The sequence below is a fragment of the Zonotrichia albicollis genome, chromosome 6 (assembly GCF_047830755.1).
Source record: "Zonotrichia albicollis isolate bZonAlb1 chromosome 6, bZonAlb1.hap1, whole genome shotgun sequence".
NCBI lineage: Eukaryota > Metazoa > Chordata > Aves > Passeriformes > Passerellidae > Zonotrichia > Zonotrichia albicollis.
Window position 1 is genome coordinate 7,060,416 of NC_133824.1, and position 26,199 is coordinate 7,086,614.

The 26,199-nt window shown below is 37.0% G+C and overlaps 1 long non-coding RNA gene across 2 annotated transcripts in view; it reads right to left on the reverse strand.

Annotated features, from left to right (window-relative positions):
• Window positions 1-617: 617 nt before the first annotated feature.
• Window positions 618-26,199, reverse strand: part of LOC113458777 (uncharacterized) — an 86,378-nt gene continuing 60,796 nt past the window's right edge. The window contains exon 7 of one of the 2 annotated variants that reach the window (XR_012580700.1): window positions 618-2,170. This is a non-coding gene — a long non-coding RNA (uncharacterized LOC113458777). Of the gene's footprint in view, window positions 2,171-12,553; window positions 12,743-26,199 lie in introns of those variants that run through there. The other variant, XR_012580701.1, reaches the window with a different exon arrangement.

Genomic DNA, 26,199 nt, shown 5'->3' on the forward strand with positions numbered 1-26,199 from the left:
TCCAGAAAGCTGGATTTTTTTTCTTCAGATGCTTAGATGTGTTTAATAACTGAATTGTTTAGTACTGCATTCTCCAACGCTGTTATTCCTCTGCTAAGTATACCATCAATCTGCTCTCCTGAGTTATTTCAAGAGACACATGTTGGGCTAAACTGGAACCCAAGTGACTGAATTAAAGCTGCAGGATGCATTGCTAAGTCCTAACTACAGATCACATTTCATTCTAATGTAATGTGATCTGCCAGAAAATTATAACAACTCAGCAAGGAAATAAAAATAAAAAGGGAAAACTAGCTATACGTGATTTTTCATAGCTTTTGCTGTGCACAGAACTTGCAAACAATTTTTGTGTAGAGGGAAAAAAAACCCTTCACACACAATATCTCCTACTGGCTCTGAGCATGATACTATTATATACACATTTCACATACACTGAGGAAACAAAGACAGAGTAAAGTAAAGCTTTGAGGGAGTCGTCTCTTAGCTTACAAAAAAATGTTTATTCTGCTTTAGAAATTCCAAAAATAATGAGTATCCCGTAGTAGCAAATGTAGATACAATGAAGGCGTATTAAATTTTTTTTTGTAAAATCTGATATGATTTCAAGCCCTATACTTATTTAATAATGCAAGGATAACAGCAGCGTGCTTGGGATTTCATCAATGAATATTAAAACAATGTTTACATTTAACATCTGTGAAAAGTTTTTTGCTGACATGGTTATAAATTCAGGAGTTGCCATAAATGCTTAACAAATAAAAACAGTCCATATTATAAGCTTCTATAAACCTTGAAACATTTGCCTTACATACACCTTTTTATTTGTCATTAGCTGAAACAGTTCTACACTTAAATGGGTGTCGAACTTGCCCTCACCCTCCCCACAGTTCCACAGGAGTCTGTGGTGTCAGTGTTAACTTAATGCAGGATAACTCAGTCTAAAGCACAGCAGCAGCTCATTAGATAATTCATACTTTAGTGGATTTTATTTAATGGATAATCAGTTTAATATTTTTATGGCTTCCCTATAATCATTATTCTGCCTGTTGTCCTCTAACATAAGGTTTCAGCTACATTGTGGGGCCCTCTCCTGCAAACCTGCAGCCCTTCCGCATACAAATGGCACAGGGAAGGTTTGTAGGATTTAGCCTATGGTTTATAAACAGCGTAAATTATTTTAGAAGTCATGTCAGGTATAGTTTATTCCAAGGTTTGCTTGCAAATTTTAATCAGAAAACACAGAAGGGGTATGCAGTTTGGATTGAAATATTCTTTCACCTTGTGCTCTGCCCAGGTTGACTTACTGTGGGCTGATATAACTGGCAGAAGTTACAGCATGCATGATAGAGGAAGGCTGGACACAAACTAGAGAAAACACATAAAGAAACATTTATTTAAAAAAAGTAAATCAACCATAAAGATCCTCCCAGTAGACCTGGGAGATGGAAGCCTTTCTCATTTTCTCCATGGCAAAATTTAATCTCGCGGCTTGGCTTTTCAAGCGTCATATTCAAAGAGATGCAAATTTGTCAGAGCAGAGACCCCAGCTGACTTTTAGCACTTCGTGAATGTCAAAGGGGCTTAAAGGTTGAAGTGTCTTTACCTCCCTCCATCCTTAGGAATTCAAAATCAGACTGAAAACACAAAGCACCCACCTCTACCTGTTTGTTCAGGCCTCTGTATTTCATTTGTACCTGCCGGCTATAAAAGTGTTTGTTTCAGGTGTTGCTATCTGTTTTAACTAAAAGCACATATAGAAATGAGCATGCAATTGAAAAATGTTCCACAAGAGAATCCATCAACAAAAGAAAAACCCTCCCCTTTGGAAAGCTAGCCTGTCCCCCACCACATATATTCACATTTTAGAGGTTCTTGCAACATAGCCTATTCCCAACTGACTGATTCCAGGACTGCTATTAACTGAGTAGTAATCTCACCCAGTGACATGGTTCACTTCATACAGTCTCAGGAGGTAATATATCTAATAAAAATAAAGGTAATAAAAATAAAAACAGCCCTAATGAATAGTCCATACCATGTAAGGCATACACTATATCACGTAGCAAGGCCCACCTGAAAGTAATGCCAATGGATTTTTTTCTTGCCTGCTTCCTGCATGATGTAAATATCAATCTACTAATGGAGTTCCCATTGATGAAGGATAAGGAACCTTAAAAAAAAAAGAAAAAATGGCATTGAACAGATTGTGGCAGACTAATCTTGTTTGTCTAAAAATGGAAAAAAAATAAGTATAAGCAGGCAAAAGCAAGAGGATTTAAACTCAGTTCCATGTGTAAGATGTTTATTAAATTAAATTACATTAACATATACATGATCAGTGTGAAGGGGAGCCCCCAACAGCCTTTACTGAATGACAGATTCAGCGAGTGAACCTGAGCTCTGAGGCTGGACCTAGAGTAACAGTTTCTGAGATGTGTTTCTTCTCATTTAACAATTTATCTGTCCTCTTGATGATGAATTTACTGGAAAAGGATGACTGTCTCTTTAAAAAAGTAGTTTGGGCAGTGCTTTTTGGTTTTAAAGTCTGGAGACAGTGGCATTAGATTGATTAGGTGTGTACATGCTGGCTGAGAAAGCTGTAGAAAGGGGAATGGAAGTGTTTGACAAGATGAAAGACTATTCAACATGTTAGACAGCTGGTTGAGTGAAAAGATCTATAACAGCACAGTAAAATATACTCAACAGTAAATGATACCTTCACTGCAAAAGCTACTACAAGTTAGGTCACACAATTTTAGCCTAGGATGACAAGTTCAACCAAACAAAGTTTTAAAACACACAATTAATGTGTGTGTGCCTTGTTAGTGACAGATCGCACTTGGGAAATTGAGACAGACAGGGGTTCCCTTTTCCAAGTTTAATAGTGAGTATGCAAAATTCCTGAGCCAGACTCTGATCTCTGTTGCTTATTCAGAGCAACTGCACTGATCTCAGAGGGGCTGCTCTTAATTTACACCAAGGTTAGGGAGATGAGGATCTGTGCCTCCTTCACCCCATTACCTTGCTGTAGGAAAGGGATGCTTTGGAGAAATAATGTTGCAAGGGGAATTGTAAGCGTTCTTCCTGACATCCTGCAGTTACTGGTGAGTGTGGTAAATGGCTATGTGTAACTGTGTGCATCATGTTTTCTGATTTGCACATGAAGGCTTTGTAATCACCATGTGATTTTCATAATTAACAAAGCACAAAATGCACCAGGATGACAGGGATAGGGAACGCTCATGCATGCTACAGACAGCCAGCAGATAAACAAGATAAAGAACATTTAATATTTTAAGGAAAAAAAAAAAAAAAGGAAGGAATTCAGGTGCTTTTCTGGTGATAGGCTATCAGGGATTATGGTAGTGGACTATAAAGTAGTCTAAAACTAAAGGATGCATTTTCTGTAGACAATAAGAGGACAATTGGACCTGGACACAGTTGGCTAATCTCATTTGATTATTCATGATGCAGTGATCATTCCAGTTAGCAGAGGTAGCACCAAAAAAGTCTTTTAGCCAGATGTAAATATAGTGTATGAAACTAAAAACACTATCACTTCACCAAGAACTCCTATCACTTCATTTTTCCTACTGAGTTAAATTAATAGCAAATATAGAAGGCAACACTGAAGAGATATATTTTTCTCAGACTAAAACTCCATAGACCATCACAGATGAGTATATTAACATATATACACGCCTCCAGGTGCTTTTATGTTACCAGAAAAGTGCAGAGGTCATGGTGCAGATGCATTAGGTCTGACATGATTTGGACTTTTAAAATAAATTTTAAAAAATATTTTTTTAAACAGGTTCTTTTTCAGCCCTGCTTGTTGAGTGATGATTAATATATGCTCCAAATTATTTTCAAAATTGCATTTAGAAGAGTTAAAAGAAATAATCTTTTTATGTGAAAACAGCCCTTTTATTCCACATCCCATATGAGCTGTTTTCCTCTCTAGTTTTCAGGGACAGAAAGACAAGCATTTGTTAACTTGATTCCACTGAATATTTGACAAAAAAGTATTTTAATACCAATGTTAACACGTATTTCCTTAATTATAAAGCCCTAAAGGTATGTCAAACTAAGTAAACCATTAGATTGTCAAAACATTAATAAATCTATTAGTGTTCATAGATTTGCTCATGCAGTACAGTGGGCCAGAGGGGTTGGTTTCAGGATTCTTAGTCAACACACTAGAGTATCCATTGTGAGTTCCACCAGGAACATACAGAGTGACCTTGCAAATGCTGCCTAGTTGTTATCTGCCTCAGTTTGCCCACTTGCAAAAATCTGGAGATGTTTTGAGGTCCCTGGATAAAAGGCACTATTAAATGTACAAAGTATGTATTAATTAATATTGTACCAAGAAAAAGACATTTCTGCTTCTAAAATGCAAATAATGTATTAACCCACTCCCTCCCCTCCATAATACAAGAAGTGTTTCTTAATAAGCAGATATTTATAAATTAGATGGTATACTGTGAAATTATTTAAGTAATCCAAATGATTAAAGACGACATGGTTTCTGCGGGAGTGCCTCAAGCATACAAAACATTTCACCTCATCAGCTGTATCCACTGCTTTTTTTTTCTTTTTCAGGGATAGGAGGATGCAGGTTATGGGTATGTCTTTATAGAAATGTTAATGACCAGAGTTTTATTCTAGGAATTTAGAAGCAAAATTTCAGTGCTAACATTCTAATATACTTATCAATATAGTCCTCCTACAGTCATTCTTTTCAGGAAATTCCTTTTGCATATAGATGTATAGCTTTAATGGATTTGAACTTTGCCTTGGCTGAAATTCTAGGATGTCTCAAGTCATGGTTTCCCCTGGCAGTTCAACAATTATATGTATAGATACTGTATAGCTGAAATGGAAGGTACAATGCAAAGCATAGGAACTTCAATGACAGAAATTGTTGAGCAGAGAGAGAAAATAATGTATTTCTAAGGAAAACCATTCTAGCCTATAAGCACACTAAAAAAAAAAAAAAGGGTTGAACTTAACTTTTCATTTCATTACTATAATAATAAAGGTTAGCTCTGTGACATGCCTCAAATGTGAATGGGGTGACATCAGGCTGGCAACAGGTCACTAGTGGGGTTTTGCAGGGCTCCATTTTAGGAAAAATTCTCTTCAACTTCTTCATCAACAACTTGGACACAGGACTCAAAGGTGAGTTTGTCAATGATAAAAAACCAGGAGGAGCCGTGGGCTCCCTTGAAGGGAGAGGTTCTGCAAGGAGACCTTGACAAATTAGAGGACTGGGCAGTCACGAACTGAATGAAGTTTAACAAAGACAAGTGCCAGATTCTGCACCTGGGATGGAGTTATCCTGGATATACAGACAGACTGAGGTTCATTCACCACTTCCCATGGGCAGGCAGGCATTCAGCCATCACTGGGAAACCTGAGCTCCATTAAGCATGGCTGCGCCTTGGGAAAACAAACACCATCCCTACAATGGCTCCCTCCTTCCTTCTTCTTTCCCCACATTATATGCTGAGCACCATGTCATGTGGCACAGAGTCCCTTTGGCATAACTTGGGGTTATCTGTCCCAGCTGTGTCCCATTCCAGCTCCCTGTGCATGCCAGACCACTGGTGGGGTGGGATGTGGAGCAGAAAAGGCATTGATGTTGTGTAGGCAGCCCTCAGCAAAAACACCATCATTTTGGTGTTATAAACCCTGTTCTCAGTACATACCTAAAATATGGCCCCATGCTAGCTGCTGTGAAAAAAATAACTCTGTCCCAACAAACACAGCACACTAGGCCAATGTTCAGAATGCCAAGGAGCACTAGAGGAAATGTTCGAGTAGCAGAAATAAAAATCAGAAGATTGATTAAAAATAGACTTTCAATTTATAGTTTATGTATAGACGGTGCATAGATATTACCTACATAGTTTAGAGAGGGACACACAAGGGGCTTCAGCATTTATTGGCTGTTCACATTCAAATAAACATTTGTGAGTTTTTTACTAAATAGTACATTTAATTATATTTTATGAGATTCTACTTTATGAGATGAAGTATCAGATTTCAATTAGATTTTGTTAACCTTATTGTACGTCTCAATTAAAGTCTACCAATTTATCACTTCATGGAGGTAAAATCATCCATCATAAAGTTTCCTGGTTACAGATCACTAATTAATTGGTAGCTAGGATAGAATTTAATCGTTGTTAAAGACCCAAAATTTCTCACATCACTGTTGCAGAACTGCATAGTCAATTAAGCAAAAAGAACCTGCCTATTTTACTTGGTTTATTATACTAATGCCTTGGAATGTTTGCATGAAATGCATAAATTCTCTTGTATCATAGTTAATTAGATCTAAAATCATGGTCTGTAAAAGTCACCTTTCTGACCTCTGGAGAATGAGTGTGAATCAATGCCAAAGACCACACCAAAGCAGCAACTACTTAAACAAAGTGATTTATGTCCTTCAAAGAGCAGAAGCAGAGAGAATGCAATATTTTTTAGTTCCTTTAAGTTTTATCATGACTTTATGATACCATTCTTGATGGCAGAGAAAAGGTTGGTGTCAGGGGACTGGTGCTGCTTCCAAGTGTAACTGCCTCAACCAAGTCAGACAAGAATGACAAAAAATACTTCTTTTTGTCATTCTTTGTGCAAATGAAAGAAACTTGTCATTCCAACTTCACAAAACAGCACTAGAGATGAAATGCTCAACTCCACTGGGACAACCATTTTTTTTGCTGTTATTACAGAAGAAAATTATAACCATAAAAATGTCCAATTTAGAAAAAAGGTGCCACTTTAGCATCATTTGCATAAAAGCTGTTACATACAAATTGTTATAAAGACAAATGTGTAGTACTCTTGTTGAAAATTGCTTATATCTTAGGTGCTTTGCCTGAAACGACATAAAGGCCTCTTCAAACTGAAATTCATTCTCAGGTAAATAAAGCTGAAAAAGAATTTTCACCTATTTGTATGTACGTGAGCAGTTTTTCATATTGTCTTAAACAGATTTTTAAGATACATTTCTCACAAACTTTTAAATTCCTTCCCTCCTTAGCCTGTTGGTGGCTTCCATTATAATAACTTGGCTCTACAGATGAGGGCAGATGAACATCTTGTCCTGAGTGCAAGCTAATGATCAGCTTGAAAAGATAACTTTCTGCAAATGAGGGCAGCTTTTACTTTCTTCTCATCTTAGCTTTCTCCTGCAATGAGATGATCACTGTCTGGATGCCACTGATGTCTCTGTCACCACCAATTATTACCCATTGACTCAGGGAAATTTATTTATCCCCTCTCAGAAAATCAACCAGTTGTGATGTGCCTGCTGAAGGTGGGCTATTTTGCAGCAATCAAGTAATAAGCTTTGATACCTAATAATTGTTCTACGAAACAGTCCGATTAACTTTATTTTTTATTTCTGGCAGAAAAGAAATCAGAGGCATTTATTAATATTTGGTGCTAAACACTGGCACAATGTGAATTAACAAGAAATCCAAATTAAGTTTTGCAGTAAAGTGAATCATCAGACATACATTACTCTAATTGAGAACAGTACACTAATATAAATGAGAATGCTAGTAGGGGATTTTCAAGTGGTCTGGTAATCTTTTTATGTAATTGCAGAATCATTATGTTAATGTAACTTGTTTGTAAACAGGAGAAACAGCTATCTGTAGAATGCCAAGTTAAGATGCTTGTAAACAGTTCACTGTGTCTGAGATGAAGTATCGAAGTGAATAATATTATGGTATAGAATCTGTAAGTTTGCTACTCCTGACTGTGAGACTATGAGACCTATAAGCATATGGATATGTTGAGACATTGTGCACTGCAGCCCGAGTAACACTCTATGTTATGTGGAAACATATTCAGTGAAATTGAAAAGAAAATGTTCTCTAGAGCTTTAGGCAGTAGAGGACCAATAACAACAATATGCTGTATATACTTTATCTGCTTTTCCAACAGATCAATTGCTTTCTCAAGCAAAATAAAGTAATGAAATCAAAAGTACATGCTTGCTGATATGAAATCTGGTGTTTAATTGTTTAAATATACTGCAAGCATTGAACTGAAAAAGCTCTGTTTTGCCTTTTCAAAAAGCACCCACTGTTCCAGGTGAGGACAGAAATCTCTATATGTACTTCAACTATCTGACCACAAACTGTGAATGTATGATTTTAAAAGTTGAAAGCAAAGAAGAAAATTTTGACTAGTTATCCTCTTTTTTGTTTTTAGTGTGAAAAAATACTAACACCCTACTTAGTCTTTCTCAGACCAAGATCCTGATGCTTTCTGGATGGAGGGCTCTGCACAGCTGTGTGGCCATGACCAGTTCATGTGAACTGGAGTGTCACCTTAGCTGGCACCTTTCCCTACCATCTGCACATCTTTCTGCACTAGAACACAAAGATCATTACTTCTTATCAAGGAAGTTACATGTTTTTCAAACAAAAACTTGGAAAACACAGTTAAATAAGAAGTGTGTTCAGCTCTTATTTATAATCTCATTATTTTTTTTAGAAAGAAACAATACTTTTCAACCAAATGGAGTCCTACTCCCAGAATAGTCAGTCCATGATGAATATTTATTTTTGTTTCTTTCTGAGATGGCCAAGTTACATATACTTGTAACTGTCTTGAAAATTTCTAGCAGAAGAAACCAACATTTCTGGCTTCAGAAAGACACAATCTAGTCAGAAAAGGTTTGATGTCATTCCACTTTCAATACTTAGATACAGTAAAATTTCAGTACACAAAATGAAGAAACAAAACATTTTTGCACTAGTGTCCTCACAAGAATTAGACCCTTAACAGAGATTCTCAGCCTTGCCTCAGATCTAGGTCCAAAATGGGGCATTTCTACCTGGAGTTATCCAAAAATCTTATGCTGAAAACTAGTCCACAAGAGAGAACACCTCCTTGATATAATTATCTCCATTAAAATCAACTAAAGTAATCATGAAACAAGTAATTTTCATGAACAAAGTTACAAGAATAAGATTTCTGTGTTTTTTACTTACTGTTGGACTGGTAAATAGAAGAAAATGGAGAATGATTTATTCTTCTTTAAAGTTTTAAACATGGCAAATAACTGCAAACAAAATCTGTATATTAAAAGCTCTGATGGAGAGAAATGACTAGTGGAAAACCAACCACACAAGCCCTGTGATGCTCCCTTGTTCATAGTGCACAATAATAGCTACCTCAATGATTATTCTTTGCCCTTCTAAGGTACAAAGACTTGTCAGAAATGCAGTAAAATTCAAGACATGAACTCTGGTCACTGGGCATGACATGAAGGCATTTGTCAGAGGAGAAACCATGTGGAGGAAGGTGTGTTCCCTTAAAATCTTCTCAACCAGTTTTCTTGTTTCGTTGATCCACAGTTGGTGCTGATGATGTGGACCACCTCGTAGAAGTTAAGGTTCAGACTTCTTCAATTTTTTAAATTTATTTATTTTAAATCTTCAGTGACTGTGGGAAAAGGAGGATAAGATATATGTCTGTGCCCTACTGTTATGTCCTGAGTCTTTGTCCTTGGACTGAAATCACAATGAGTTCTATGAGCAGCATAAGCAAAAAGCTTCTGGAAAACATCTGTTTTCAGCTACTTAATTTTCTTGTTTTCTCTTCCTCTTCCAAATTTCTAACCTGCTCCTAAAAATTGACTGCAAACAAGATCAATCTATTGGAAAACCATGGTTAGTTTTTCCACAACTATTCTCTCCATTTAATATATCTTTTTGCACTATTTCTTCGATGTTTAAGTCATTAAATACACAACCACATTTTGTGCAGAATTCCTTCCAGTTATGGATGTTATTGCTCAGTTGGTGGAATTCAGATAGAGAGGAGAAAGTTACACTTAAACTCAGCTATTTTCTGTTTCTCTAAGTAAAATACAGAAAGAAAGGGAGAAAAAGAAGATGCTGATATTAATGAAGACTTCTTGAAAATCTAGGATGACAATGAACTAAAAGGGGGAATATACAAATGTAACTGTAAATTTGAACTGAAAGCTGGATGAAAATTTTTGAAGCCAACCAATAAAACTTTTCTACTAATAGTATTATGAAACTCATTGCAATAACTCTTCGGTCTGAAATCATTTCACCATTAAAATGAAAGAAAAAATATTGTACTGCCCTTTGTTGCAGTCTTTCCCCAAACTGTGGACATCAGAAATACATGCAAGTTTTCTCAAATCTGATAAAAATATTTAAATTGGAAATTAACTTTTTTTTTTTTTTGTTCCTCAAGATCCTCAGTGGAATTAGCTATCATTCTCACTCTTTAGTAGAATTCACCCTTTGCACAATATCTGTAGGCATGCATTGACATTTGGAGGTGGTTTTGATTGTTTAAGAATAGCTAAATCTTGTATTTTTGTCACTGTATCTCTCTTTCCCTGGCCCCAAAATCCTACTTGTTTGCTTCCTTTATTTGTTGTGTCACATGCTATATTTTCTGATAAAGATAAATCAACTAGAATATAACCTGTAGCAGCCTAAACACAAAATGAATGCAAGAGTTAGGAAATTTTGGAGAATAGTTTGCTAAAGACATAATATTTTCTTTTTCTTTTTTTTTTTTTTTTCCCCAAATACTTCAGAAGCAGGAATCCTGCCAGGGAATCAACCAGGCCTGCAGGTGTATGAAGAACTCTCCAGGAAGATAAGGCTTTGTCACAAATGCTGAATGAATTCTTCATATTCTTCATATCAATATTTGGTGCAGAGGAGCACTGAGAGGTTTCTACACTGGAACTATTCTTTATGGAGGGACAAATCTGAATAACAGTCTTATTATGATATGTCATAAAAGGGGTTTAAGAACAAGTCTATACAATGAATAGTGACAAATCATCAGGGCTAGATGATGCAAGAGCTCTAAAGGAACTCAAATATGAAATTACCAAACTACCCACTGCGGTGTGTAACCTAGTGCTTAAATTTACCTCAGTACCAAAAGAGTGAAGGTGGAAAATGCAATAGAAATTATTTAAAGCATTTTGTAGCAGGAAGGGAAACTCAGGAAACCATGAAATAATAAGACTAATTTCTCTACTGGGTAAATTAGTTGGAAATATCAAAAGAAGAAACACAGAATTAGAAGGCTTGTAGAGGAATGAATCAAAGGAGATTTTATAAAACACTGAGGGAAGGAACAGTGTTTCCAGCCAAAGAGGGATTCTGTTTCTCTTAAAATGAGGGCAGAATGAGCTCAGACTAGATATCTGGTATTCAGAGTTAAGTTTAATGAGAAGAACACAATTTTGAGTAGCTGAGTGATGAAAGGTCAAGTGACATAAAATTCAAACCTATAAAAGGAAAAACCCTGAAGTTAAGATAACTAATAAGTCGTACTAGATATTATATAAAAAAAAAAAAAAAGAAAAAAGACAAAGTAATTTGGATTAACTGTCCAAAGTGGAATATCAAATATCAGATTTAGAACAAACTAAGGGAAGTATCTTTGGGTACAGCAGTGGAGGTCCTTGCAGAATATGTTTTGAATGCTACTATCTTAAACAGAGAACAGTTGGAAACCATGAAAGGAAAATCTGCCTCTCGACATCAGATGTCCCATTCAGCTCAGAATCCTCTTGCACAACATATTAACAGAAACTGGAATACTATACTAGGAAATAATTTGTATTTTATATCTTTTGAAATGCTTTCTTTAAATATCTATTACAAGCTATTTCTAAAATACATTATACTAGATGGACCTATGATTTTCCCTGGTAATCTACTCCTGCATTAGATTTTATGTAATTGTTGTGATATGATCAAGGAAAACACTGAAATAAAATCCATGTTGTACAGGATTTCCCTGGATCAAATATTTGCTCCATTGAACCTGTGCTGTGGTAAGCACTTCTGTTAAAGCAAAGAGCTTTTCCTTAAGTTGAGGCACTGATTAGCAATCTTGCTGAATGTAGCTGGAACAGCGAGTGAGTGTCTTAGCAGTTCTCAGATTCAAGCCACCCGTGCTGCTCACCCCCTCACAGTGGGCTTTCACCAAATTTTAGCCATGTTCATCACCTCAAAATTCATCTCTGTGTGCTTTGAAATAATGAAAAGAGCCTTTCTTAGAACTACCAATAATTCATCATCCCCAGAGAGAAATTGTAATCTAACCATGGATTCTATTTTCTCCTTAAGGATAATTCTTTAATGATTAACAATTTCTCTAATGTGTGACTGTAAATACTGTTAAAAGAAAGATGCCTTCCTTTTAGGATCACTTAGCACTGAGTATCCCACAGGTCCAGTTATCCATGTCTTCCTAGGTAGCTTACTGATTTCTCAAGCTAGATGGCCTAGCACACATCCATCTGTCCTCTCAAAACTTACAACTACTCACTCCATTTGGAAGGGTGGATTAATATTTTGTGCAATTACATTAAAGGTTTTATTGTAATTGTTTAATATTCCCATTAATAATGTCTCCTTAAGTCATCTGTTGAGACTTTGTAATTTTAAATTTTTTCTGAAACTTAGAAAAAATGCAAATTAAAAAAAAAAAAGTCTAGTTACCTCTCACCTGGCTTATGATGAAAAGCTTCTGTATGTTAATGGCTTGGTTATTAAAATGTATAAGGGCAATGAAAAAAGCCTGGAACAGACAGCATCAGTGATTGCCTTGAGAGTATCCTTCCATAGAGGAGCACCACTTTGGATCTCTGTGACAGCAGTGACAGATATTTGTGGCTCAGATGGCCCAGGTCACTGTAAGCCTAGAAGAGAACAAAGACAATATGCTGTACCTGCACAAAAAGCAAAGGGCAATGAAATATGTACCCAAAGCAAGACAGAGAAAATGGCAAATTGGCCACTTTGGTACACAAGCAGAAGGGAGCAGCTGCTGAAGACAGGAGGTGGTTTGTTCTCAATACACTTCCCCAAGTTTCCCCAGAGAAATGTAAAATTTAACCAAAACTAGTTTAACAAAACAGCAAAGGAGCCAAGGATAAACAAGTTGTAGTTCCTTCCTCTGAAGATGAGAACCTGACAAATGAGGAGTCCAAGCAACCTTCACCAACTTATGTAGGAGCTGGAAACTGAATCTAAGATTCCTGTTTGCCCACATTGCTAAATGGATTTACAAAGAGAGAAGTTTGGAGACGTTTACATCATTGAAAGGAAGATTCTTTTTTTTTTTTTTTTCTGTGTTTTTCAGCGATGCCACAAATTTCATCACAACCATTGCTAGAAATATAAATGGCAAAAATCTGATCGATGATGCAACTGTGAAAAGCCATGTATGTCAAGGTTCCAGGTTTTTGAGAGCTCTTGTTGAATATCTTGACAGATGAGATCCAGAAAAATACATATTGCAATATAAGTTGTTGCTATTTCTGTAGGTTTTGGTAGCATGCCTTTAAGCAGGTCTTTGTGGTTTTAAGTACCTTTAGAAAGATGTAGAGGTATCTGAAGAAATGCAGGAAAAGCAGACCTAAAATTCAGAAATGTTTAAGGAGTATTTGGAAAAACAGAAAAGAAATGGAGAGCAAAGTCAGATGGAATAGAAAGGAGAGGGGACAAATAAAAGAAAGAGAACTCAGTACCTGTGAATAAATGGAACCTTCTACTTATAAATGTAGTTATGGTTATGTGTGTGCCAGTGTGTGCATATATATATATATATATATATATACACATATATATATATGTATATATATGTATATATATACATATAAAAAGGATGTCTCAAACCCACTTCTATTATTAAATAACTCAAAACTTATATTAAAGGTTTTTTTCTTGGGGATATGCACCAATGATACAGATAGTTTTGATACTATCAAAAGGGAATTCCTAATTTGGAGGCTCAGAGTCTGAGCCCACACCAAAGCCCCTCTCACAAAGCAAGATCCTGCAACAGCAGGATTAGACCCTAGAAGATTGGACCCTTGCTGTGCACACCGAACTGACTCTTTAAAGTTTTATATTTTGGAAATTAAACCAGCTGAGGAAAATTCATCTCAATGAAGTGAAGTATCTTGCCCAAATGTAAAAAACCAACCAAACAAACCAAGAGGAAGAGAGGGTCCTGGAGGTTCATTGTTTTGTTTTTTTGGGACTTTTTTGGTTTTTTGGTTTTTGATAAATATTCACTCCTTATGTTCAGAATATCTGTGAGCTGAAAGCCTAGAATATTGCTGTGCTGCCTCTTTAAACACAGTACCCTTTCCCCTTTTTTTTTCATATAGTTATCTCCTTCTCTGCTCTGTGGCTCAATCTGCATATGTTATTGGCCTCGATTCCCAGGGCTGCCACCTTAATCTGTAGTAGCTAATAGTACAACCTCACACATGGCCTGGGACCAGGCTCAGGTTAACAAGAAATCCAAAAGCAAATGGCTGGGGGAGGTTGCTATAAAATAACCACTTGAAAATTCAGGCTGTGATTTTTTTTCACATTTGCATGGAGGAAGCAAAGCTTTTAGTCTCAGAGGTTCAGTCAAATGCATTAAAAAGATGAACATTTTAGTTAATGTTCTAAGAAGATTTCTAAAAGCAGTTTTGATTGTGTACTATTAGCATTAATTAATTTTTATACTGAGACCAGCCGTTATATTAGTAGAATGCATATTTTAATCAATTTCCACTTGCTGTTTTGTGCAAGTTAAAGGTAGCTTTGTGGTTTGTGCCTAGTTTATATAGTACATTTAACTCAATGTGCCTTAGGTAATGCTCATCTGAGGTTCAATGTATACTCTAATCAGAGCATGATACAAGAATTATGAATGAAACCCTGACAAGTAATGGGGTTGTTTTAATTTTGGACCATAGTGGAATATACCTTCTCTAAACAGGTGCTTGAATACATTATTAAATAACACAATACTCTACAGCACTATCATCAAATGCAGGCATAAACAGTTAGGATTTTATCTCTGTTCAATAGCAGCTTACCTGCATCTGAAAGCAGCTGTTTTATATATTTGCAATCATTCTGTCACTGGTAAATTTAAAAGGATCCTGTCAAGGGATTTTTTAAAACAGTTTTGAGGTTATTATTTTAGAAATATTTTATCATTTGTATGAGCAATTAAAAGATAGTCAAAGTTAATTAATTTCCCAGTTTGTTTTTTTGTTCACTTTTTTGACAAACAGTAAGACTTTCTGCTCAGGATTGATAAAAAGAGTTTGAAATTGGGACTGTATTGAAGTTTATTTCTGTAGTCATAAACACTACTGTTATTCAGGTAGATGCTTGGCTGGGAAGTGCTCAGAGGAACAGCTACCCTACACTGTCCACCTCCATCAATCCATCTTCTTCCTTACCCCTCAGCACTTCTCTTCCAGTCTTTCTTCACAACCTGAAAGAAAACTGATGTTGTGTCTCCACAGCAGTGAAAGAGGAGACAGGCAGGACATAAGATTTGTTTAGATCAGGAGACATAACTCAGTCCTATAAAAAGTTTTTTTGCTTTCAACAAAAATTTCCTCAGGCCTCTCTGATCCTAAACAGAGCAGCCTTTCTAAACTATTGATTCAAGAGATAGGAAATCATTAACAGAAAAGAGAGGGTGCGTAAAGACAACAGAGGTTGAAAAGACACAACAGGAGCAGGTGTAGTGGGGGCTAAGAAATATTTGGGGATACTTTGATACAGGTAAACACCTGAACACCAGTTTCTCAAAACAGATCTATTTCACTGTATATCAATTCTGCCTTGTCAGCACAGCTGTCCACTCATTCCTGCAGTGCTCAGAGCCTGCCATCCCATGCCACCAACCAAGGGCTTGGTCCATCCCAAGTACATAATAAGTACAGCTACACCAGAAGACACTGTCCCCACCCTGTCCTCTCAATGGACTTGCATTGGAGATGTTCTTCCCACTCCCACAGGAAGATGCTGTGCCTCCCACGGTGCCTCTGTCCCCACACTGCCCTCAAGGTTTCTCTCCTCTTGTTGCTATGTCAGGACTTTTAGCTGCTCAGCAATTCTTTGGGGTCCAAAGGAAGGTCCAATTCACTGTGTCAGAAGCTGCGTGAATGCACTGTAAGGACAAATGTCTGCCCCAAGCTGCTTCCAGGATAAACAGACTGGAAAAACAAATGTTGGAGAGGAAAAAGAAGGAACAACTTCACAAAGTGACATCTCTACTACAGGATGATCACTTGCCTTCCAGATGAGAAGTGCTTAGCCAGAGTAAGCACTGTGCCAAAAGCCTGCCCACAACTAACCCTCCCACTGCCCTCACCCCCATGAATGTCATGAACAAATGGGTGAAGGAAAGAAGGGCTGCAGGCATATGCCAATTGTGGACTGGAAAAAAAGCTTCAGATCAAATGAGTGTATAAACAATATTAGCACAGTTCCCTGTTAGGTCACCTTGAAGCCCATCTGACCAACAAATGATAGGCTTACACTGCCATATTCTCTCCAGCAGCACTGTACTGGCAGGAGCACTGTCAGTGCTGCTGCAGTTCAGAACAGCACAGCCTTCAAAGACCTAACCTATTCAAAAGTTTCTGATAAGAATAGATGACTGCAGTTTTCACCATTGTGGTCAGTCATTCTGGTGGTCAGTAGATCTCAAAAACTAAGCCTCTCTAATTATGCTTTTCTTGTATTAATAACTCATAATACTGATTACTGATAAAATAAGCATACATATGCTGGAGGTATTTGGCATAAACAAGTACCAGTGGACTGCACATTGGCAAGCCTACAGTGATGTTAAGTATTTAGAAGACATGAGAGGAAAGAAATCACTCTAAATGATGCCAGAAAAGTTGCTGTTTTAAAGGACTCTGAGATTAAAAACTCAGGAAAAATTCATTGACTATATGAGAAACTTACCCATTATCATTCCAGAAAACTCAGACTCCAGAGATATTGCATGTCTGTCCTTGCTAACATCTGCCCATTCACTCCTGGATTCCTGGCTCAGGGTAAGACCTGGCTTTGATAGCAGAGCCACTGTTCTACACAGACTTACAGGAATGACTTTCTCGCCTTTCCTAGATAAAATTGCAATAAATCACCTAGAAATGAAGACTTTACTAGTTCATTACTAGTTCTCTGAGCCATCCAGCCTCCCCAAATGCTTCATAAAACTTCCAGTTTTCTAATATTTAAATTAAGTATTTCAATTACCTAATACTTAGCAATGTTGCTGATGTTTTTCTTGATTTTTCTTTCCTCACATGGACCTGGCTGGAAAAACTTCTATATCAAATGTACATCTTAATTAAATATAAGCTGGCTTAAGTGCAAGAGAATTAAAAAATTTCAAAGTTATCTTTTTTTCTCTCTGTTTCAAAGATGCAAATACCAGAAAGAGAGCAGTTAGACTTTAAAAGAAAAATTTATGAGTATTTCCCTCTTGGTACTCCTTCCAGTGCTTCCTAATTAAGGACAAGCCAATACAGTATCATGTACCAATCTGGTATTTATTAACAAAGCTAGTCATGATTTTTAACTGATTATTGCTCAGAGGATCCTCCCCTCATTAATATAAATGAATTAGGAGGAATAGTGCCAAATGTTGCAAATGGGAATTAACATGAGACTGCAAGGTATAATTAGTTGAAGATGCTAAATACATCAAAGTATTAATTTCTGTATGCATATATATATATATGCCTATATATGTATCACATTTATATATTATCTAAAAATATTATGTATATGTACACAGAGTGCACATATCAGCTTAAGAGCAACTTACAGATGGATGCATATCATTTTTACTATATTAAACCCTGCAGCTACAGAAAACAAGGTATCCAACAGAAAGAGGATTACAAAATCTAGTGAACAAAAACAGAGAGCTATCCATACAGGATAACATTGATGATAAAAATTATTTAAGGCAAGGAGTCTCAAGGAATCAGACACCACTGTAGGTAAAATATCACAACCTCATTATTTTGTTTTCTGTTATTCTCATAATTATGTAATTTCCCTTCTTTGCCCCTGCCATTGCTGTGCCTGTATGTCTGTCTGTGTGTTTCTGTGTCCATGTGCATATGCCAGTGTGGAAGTGCAAATACAGGAAGGCTGAATCACCACAGCACAGACAAAATTTATACCCTGCATTTTGATTATTTAGATGAATATCAAACAGGATAGCAGCAAATCAGGACACAGAAATATACTCACCTTTGTTTCTCTGCTGTACTCCACATTCAACTGTAAAAATGGCCTCTCTTTTCCACACCTTCTGAAACCAAAGCATGAGCTAGCTGGTAACATACAATAAATACAGTCCAAAAAAGCCAAGAGATGATCTACTACCAATCTTGGACCTGCTGGACCTGTTAATTCTACACAAAGGTGTAAGACTGGTCTAATACAGATTGCCGCCAAATGCTGCTACAAGGAATTGCTTTGTCCAGTTTCCTGGATTTATTGTCATGTTTCAGAAGGAAGTCACATTTACTCTGAACCAGAGAAGGTAGGTGTGGATATAGAAAAATTTAAATGGGGAGAGGAGGATGGATGGCACAGGTGCATGACTACATTCTCATGTCATGTGGCAGAACTGTTTGAGTGCCTCATAGTTGCAATGGAGGGTTAGCACTTCTATTCTCACACCACTCCTCAGCTTTGGACCAGAGTCTCTAAAATGCATCCAGAGCGCACAAACTTTTTTGCAACTCTTCACATGTCAGCAACAATACTGGAGATCAGCATCTTGTGCTTGTGTTTAAGAGCTACTAAACTGGACCAAACAAAAGGCCTGTGTATCCTGCCTTTGACTTTTGATGGTATCCGATGTTTAGAGATGAAATGTAATAGAATGGTTCCCTAAATTTCTCTCCCTGCATCCATTTGGCAACTTACAGATTCCTTTTATGCCATTACACAGGTCAGCTTGTCTGACAATCCTAAAAAGAGGACACAATAACTTCATATCAACCTACATGACTTTGTCTAATCTTTTTTGAAACTGTTTCTCCTGTTGGTGCCCACAATATCCTCTCACACTCAGTGAAAATTTTGTGAGGAAGTACAAGCAGCTGTCCTCTCTTTGTTTTTAAATCACTCCCCACTCCCTTCATTGACTGGCCCCTAGTTCCTCTTGGAGTGTTTCTTCCACCTTTATCTTCTCCAAGCCATTTATTACTTTGTAGGCTTCCTCACCTTGGACATAGTTTTTTGCTCAGTTAAGAAGCCTAGGGAACTTTGGAGTTTGCATCATATGGAAACATCCATTAAAATAAACAATTTTAAATAAAACTTTTCAGATCACGCCCACATTCAGTCCATGCTACATCTTTGACAGTATTTATCTGCTTCCTTAAAATGTGCCTTTCTACATGTTTTTAAACTGAAAGGTTAAGAGATTGCAAGCAATTTAAGGTAAAGATTATATTTTTGTGTGTGCAGTAACAAGTATGATGTTGGGGCCTTTAAATATGACTGTGGGAAAAGATAATAAACAAAATATTGAATAGTAGTACATGTAAAAATCATTTAGGAATCTAACCTGTTCTACTAGGAAAGAAACATAGGGTTCATAATTTTTGCTTTCATCACAGAAGAAAATCCTTTATGAGCTTACTTATGTAAAACGCACTTGTGGCCATAACTGCTCTACTGGTATTTTAATCTTCAGGATTTTTATTCCTCTAAATATCTAATTAGTACTACTTTTTAAATGGTTTTATAAAAGCATCTTGGCATGTATGCATGGAGTGGCCTAGTGCCAAGGTACCATAACGCGCAGGAACAGTAACAACTCTGTTTCTGCACTGACTCTCTGCAATAAAATATGATCAGGAAAAAAATCAAATTCAAAGATGACAGAACAGCTCACATTTCTGTTAGATCTCATAAATCATACTCAAAGGGAGAATTCCAAATCTTTAACTGGCCTCTTTCTTTTTTCCTTTTTTGCCTTTTACCTCTTCATGTTATTCTTGACCTACCTATATCAGTCATATATATTGGGCAAATCCTGTCACTCCTGCAAGAAAGCTAAAGGGGAGGAAGAGCAGCACATAAAGGAGCTTGTCAAAAGGACACTGTAGATACTCAGAAGGGATTTTCTATAGCAAATCATCTGAGAAGTTTGATTTTGCTCTGGACCTACAGCCTAATGGATTGCATAGGATGTTCTGGAGATGGACTACCTGCTACACTCTGGCAACAGCAGAAGTTGAAGCACTAATATATATTCAGAGAGAGCTTCTTTTCCATTCAGTTCTTCCTGCAAAGAGTCCTTAGTTTCTAAGCATCTGAACATTTGAAGATTTCAGTTAATGCAGAAATCCCAATTAAGAGCTTAGATTTTTCACCTAGTGTTTCCTCCTACTTGTCCAAACTAGTCCTTAGCCCTTTCTCAAAACCAAAGCATGATGTTCTCCACTTCTGCTCCCTAGCAGACAAAATACAGACTTTGGCAAGTATATGTGACACACCAGCATGGCCCAGCCAACAGAAGGGCCCTTTGGTGCCACTCTCAGTCCACAAAATTTACAGTCACCCTCAGACTGCTCTAACTCATGACAAGTGACAAAAGCTGGCTAATGATCAGTCAGTGCAAGGTGGCATCTTTGCTCACACCTCCCTCCCAATTAGCACTCCTTGCTCCTTGCCTGCAGCAGAAAATCTGGGCCTTTATATTATTTTCCCACAACAGCAGCCTCCATCATTAATTAGTGTATGGAAGCTCTGGAGATCCATTGGGAACAGGAAAAAAAACATCCTCCTGTGACAGTGCTACTTATTCTAAGAGCTCCAACTCCCATCAAGCTGTTAGTGACACACCCTTGAGCTTCTGGTGACCTTGCACAAGACCTTTCTTTGGACTGAGGAAAGAAAACTGCGTGATGTACAACTCATGAAGCCTATGGCTTCCTGACTCATGATTGTATCATCTATATCTAATGGAGTTCAAGCTGTCTGAAGCCTTTACTGTAGCTGGGACATTGATAATGTCTGAATCCATGTGTACACTCAGTTGACTGATGTATTTTAGCTTACAGAAATGTATCTTTCTCAGCAGGGAACTGATGTGGGTAACCTCTCTCCAATTTTCCATTTATTTCCCTAAAACTTGTGGCAATGCAATCCCCAAATCACCATCAGCTGGCTTAGAATGAGAAACCAGAAAGACAAATGTCACCTTGGAACAAAAAGCCAAAATTCAACCCAAACCAAACCTAAAAACAAATCCAAACAAAAAAAAAAAAAAAAGCAAACCATATTAAAGGGAATCTGACAAAAGTCTGTACTTCTGTGTTGATTCCAATTAAAATCAGACTAAAGATTTCTCAACAAAATTGGAAATTATAAACACCTTTTAAAAATTTTGAAATAACTATGGATAGGAAGAAATTTTCAGATTTCTGTGATTCAATCGTCACTAATATTATTACGTTTACTTTCTGTATGACACCAGGTACAAGAAGAGAGTATTCACATGGCATATGTTCCATATCAATCAAAACAACTATTAGATATACATTAAGAAACAAATGAGTAGTTTTTCACAATTTGTTTTCCAAAGGCATGGAGTAGATGTTAGTGTAGATTTGCAAATATCTTGCTCCACAAAGAACAGCTTGAGAATATATGATTTCTTTTGTCTGTAGTTTTACTGCAGGAGGTGAACTGCCCACTTCAGATCATGGCTGTACTACCAGGCCATGCACCTTGTTCTGATTAGTCTCTCCAAGTCCTAGTTTGACACCCAATTGGTGCAGTTTAAATCTGAAAATGGTCCGAGGTTAGGCCTTTGGCTGTTGTAAGGTGCTGATCAGCAATCTGAAGGGGATATCCCCAGGATATTAAATCTATTGACCTATTGACACAAAATCTCTAATGGTTGAAAAGAGCTGTCAGTCACAAGCAGTAGAGTCACTGCTAAGCAGGATATGAAGTAAAACAAGCATGTTTTTGGATTATTCCCTAACAGTATCCCTGTTCATATTTGAGCATGAGTAGATTCCTATGACAAGGGTCTATGAGTAAAAGATAGTCTCATCACATCACAAGGGAAAATTAAGTTTAAACATTAATTCCATTCTTCAAAAGTTAAATAATGCTTCTGGCATCAACAAGTTCCAAGCAAGATTCTGCTTTTTCTATTCACATTCTTTCCCATCATTGTCCTGTTAATGAAGAGTACATATCTAATGTGTCTGGTCTGGTGTTATCACACAGAATACGTCACCTTCATTCCTCCTTTGTCTGTTATCTAAGCATATATGCCACTGGCCAGAATGACTCTTATTCTACTCCCCTTCCCCCTGCCCCCTCCACATCTGTACAGGATTGAAAAAGAAAGTTCTGTATATTACATAAACACCCATTGAGAGGGCTGCAGGCAAAACAATGGAGAGGGTACAAGGACCAGGTCAAAAGAAAACATGGAGAAGGAAAAATATTTCATCTGCATTCTAAAATACAGAAAGTTAACTCAGATAAAATTGATTCCAGAACAGTATGCATTCTATTCCAGCAATATCTATTGCCATATGGGACTTTTAAATGCTGGGTTTGGAAAGGAAAGAAAAGAACACAAGGTAGCCTAGTTAAAAACGCACCAGAAGTATGAAGACAGCAGCCCAGTCTGTTACTTGATATTCAAACCTTCTCAAAACTTTTCTGGGATTTTTTTTCCTTTTCTTCTTGGGGATTCTATACTGCTATGATCAAACATTTGACAGCCATTTTCAAGTAATTTTGCATGATTTCCATACTGAAGAAGTATTAAACATGAGATTCCAAGAAACTAGTCAGACTCTCTGCATTTTGCTATTTTCTCCATCATAAGTACCCTAACCAGTGCCTCTAAGCAGAGTACAATATTGTACTATTTTTCCATATTTTCTTTTCCTCATAGAAAATTCAAAGCTTTTATATGTTTTCATGTTTGTTATACATTTTGATCAAATATCTCTTGAATATGTAGAAGGGAACAATGAACAACAATATTTTGGACTGTAGCTGGCAATGAGTGTTCAGGTACATCTACCTATCCTGTGATGCATTTAAATTCTCTTCTTGAAAGCCTTAGAATAAATAAGATTTTAGCACTATGTCTGAAGTTTAAAAATATACAAATAAAGTAAATGTATGTTAAAAAGTAGAGTGCAACTGTAAAATAACAAAATACATTTAAAAAGGAGGAAGCAATATAGTGTAACTGCAAATGACTCATCTTAATGGCATAACAAGAAGAAAAACATGCATGAATTTGGCATTACTGTCAACCTTACAATTGCTCTGGTAAGGAAGAGGAGAGAGAAAGAGACTGACTTCAGATGGCTAAGAGCTGCCTATTAACAGAGAAGCAAGTACTCTACTTTGTAAAGTTACCTTTTTATAGCATTTTGGGGATTTTCAGCTGATAAATGTAAATATTAATCATTGTCTTGAAAACTACTACAGTAAATTTCTGTTTCACTTACAGCCCAGAGTGAGGCACTTATACAGAAAAAAAATTGCACTCTTTTCATTAATTTTGAAGCCATTCTGCAGTGATTAACATGCAAAGACTGCCAAAGCATTTTCAAGGTTGTTTTTGCACTTTTCTGCATCTGCAGCTCAGATCACTGGAAAGTGCTGAAGCTCCAAACATACCTAAACATCTTCATCATTCTTTAAACCCATAACAAAAATATTTTTAAAGTGTAAGCATGTCTTATATAAAGAATAGAAAAATCTATGTGTCTCTTCATTTCAGGGGATGAATTACTATCTCAAGAGCTTTTTAAAAGTGACCTACAAATAATACCAGGAGTTAGTTTTACAGAGCATATATTTCATGATGAATGAAGGAAGAATGCCAAAATGTTTATTTTATTCTTGTTACTTGAGTAAGGTTTAGGGGAAATTTTTTTGTGATATTTTTAAATTTCAGTTTGGTTTTCCTGTATTTTAATCACTGAACTGATTAGTGATATAAAAATATAGAGCATGGTTGAAGAGGATGGGAAAAGAAGAAATGTTTTAAATTTATCTTCTCAAAAAGGTTATACTAGTATGCTGCAGTATTGCTCAGTAGTGCTAACAAAAGAAAAATACAAATTGTACCATGAATTACCACTAAAACTCTTTTACTTTCCTTGATTCATTCCTCCCTTTATCTTCTTGACTGTTATGATATCATAATTTCACCAGCAATTCAGGCATAGATCATAGTAAATGGAGTTAGATATATAACAGGGAAAAGAAGGAATGAAAAGGGGGGGAAAAACCCCAACCCACAACTGTCAAGCCTTCTTACATTTCATAAAGTATCAAAAACATTATCTATACTTGCATTCACTTTTTCTTTGTCTATGTTTATATTACTCTTTAAATGCCCCTGCCCCCCAAACCCTCCTAATACTTGGAGATATGATCTCAAGAAGTTCAGTTTTAAGGAACTTTTTAACCAATAGCCCGTCTTTCTAATTATAAATGGACTGAATAATCATTGCATTGATTTGCAACAGCAAAAGATGTGACAATTCATATTCAATTGTTTAACTGAGCATGTTATGTGTGATGTGCAAGAGAGTCACCTTGCTCCTTTACATCAACACCTGGGACAGGTATGGAGGCAGCATGCTTAGACACTGGCAAGGAGGGAGAATCTTGTCTTATTTTATAAAGCCCCCATCTGTCCATCTTGGAAGCAACAGCATAGAATGTTTGGCATGGACTCCGGTTCAAGGACGGCAACGAGGATGTCCTGTGCAGCCAACCAAGAGTGGCTTTTTGTGTACTCTCCCCATGTCTGGCCTGAATATCTAGAAGCCACTTGATTTGTAGCTACTTCTTAAGATGATTCACTTATGGACTAAAAGACGATAATGATGAGATAGGAAGGCAAGGTAAATACTAACCAGAGATGTCATGAGCCTTACAGAAATGCACCAGGAGACTAGTGTCATTCCTATGCTTGTTTAATTGTTTTAGAAAATCTTTTTGCAATATATATGAAACTAAGTTAATAATGTCTTTAAGACTTTGCAGATAAAGGTCCACAGCTCTGAAAAATGCTACAGCTCTGGATGAAGATGCATGGGCAAAGCTGTGTTAAGTTGTTTTGCATAAACTCACACCCATAACAGTCGAGCTCCGAGCTGGTGCTACCTGATGTGTAAATGCTGCAGACCCCTTCTGCTTACCTCCCTTAGTGCTTTGAACATATCAGAATGCAAGCATAAGTTTCTTGACTATTTTAGTTTTATGCTATTGATTTATCCCCATGTACCATGTAAAAACTCTAGATGAAAACTGCCAGCATCAAAAGATTAGAAAGAATTGCCTCCTCCATCCATGCTACTAATCTCTTTGGAGACAGAAGAGGTTGATATTAATTTCTTGGATTATTTTCATCATCTTTAATATTAAAAAAAAGGGAAATAAGAAGAGAAGGAGAGAAGAAAGGCAGCTCAGTCATCTGACCACCTCCCAAGTACCCTATTTTGTAAGGATGTGTCACAGTCTCCAGTGGAAAGCCTAGGGATTTTACACCACTATAGAAGGGAACTAACGTCTTCTAGTCATGTAGATAGATATTTTTAATGGAAGCCTTTCTGGGTTCTAATACCTTCAGCTTCTGTAAAGAAAGGTTTACCCCACAAAGAGTAAGGGTGAGGAGGACAGCACTGCATTGCCCACATTTCTGTCAGCTACTGACCTTCACCTTGCACGCATCCTCCTGAAGAGGGACACAACCACAGAGCTGGTTCATTTGCTCTGAGCTTTACTCTGCTCCTTCTCCACCTTACCAGTCTGTTTGGGGTTGCACACTGGAGCCATCTTGAGTGTATTTGCCACCAGCTGCTTCCCACAACCCCATTGCTCCCCTACCCACTTCCAGAGTGTTGCACCACTCTGCAGGAGCCTGCAGTGCCATTTGCCAACACCATCTGCCGGACCTCCTGAGCCAAGATTACCTCCTCCCAAACCCACACCCTCTCTATCAGGGTTTCAAAGCCTGCAAACAAGGGGTCACAATCTGAAAAGAAGGGCTCAAAAAATCTGAAGCTGCTGTTCTTATTCCCAGCATCTTTTCATTCTCCTTCCAGCGCACAAACATCATCCTTATCTTGCAGTAATTGTTCTGGGTGAAAAAGAAAATTCCAGTTTTCCTGGAACTTTTGACTGCTGTTTTAATCACATAAGCAGCTGCATCAAAACTGTGAGGAGATAATCCAATAATGTCTTCTCTACCTCCAGACTGTCCCAGTCTAAAGAACAGAAACTAAAGAGCCAGATGGTGCTCATG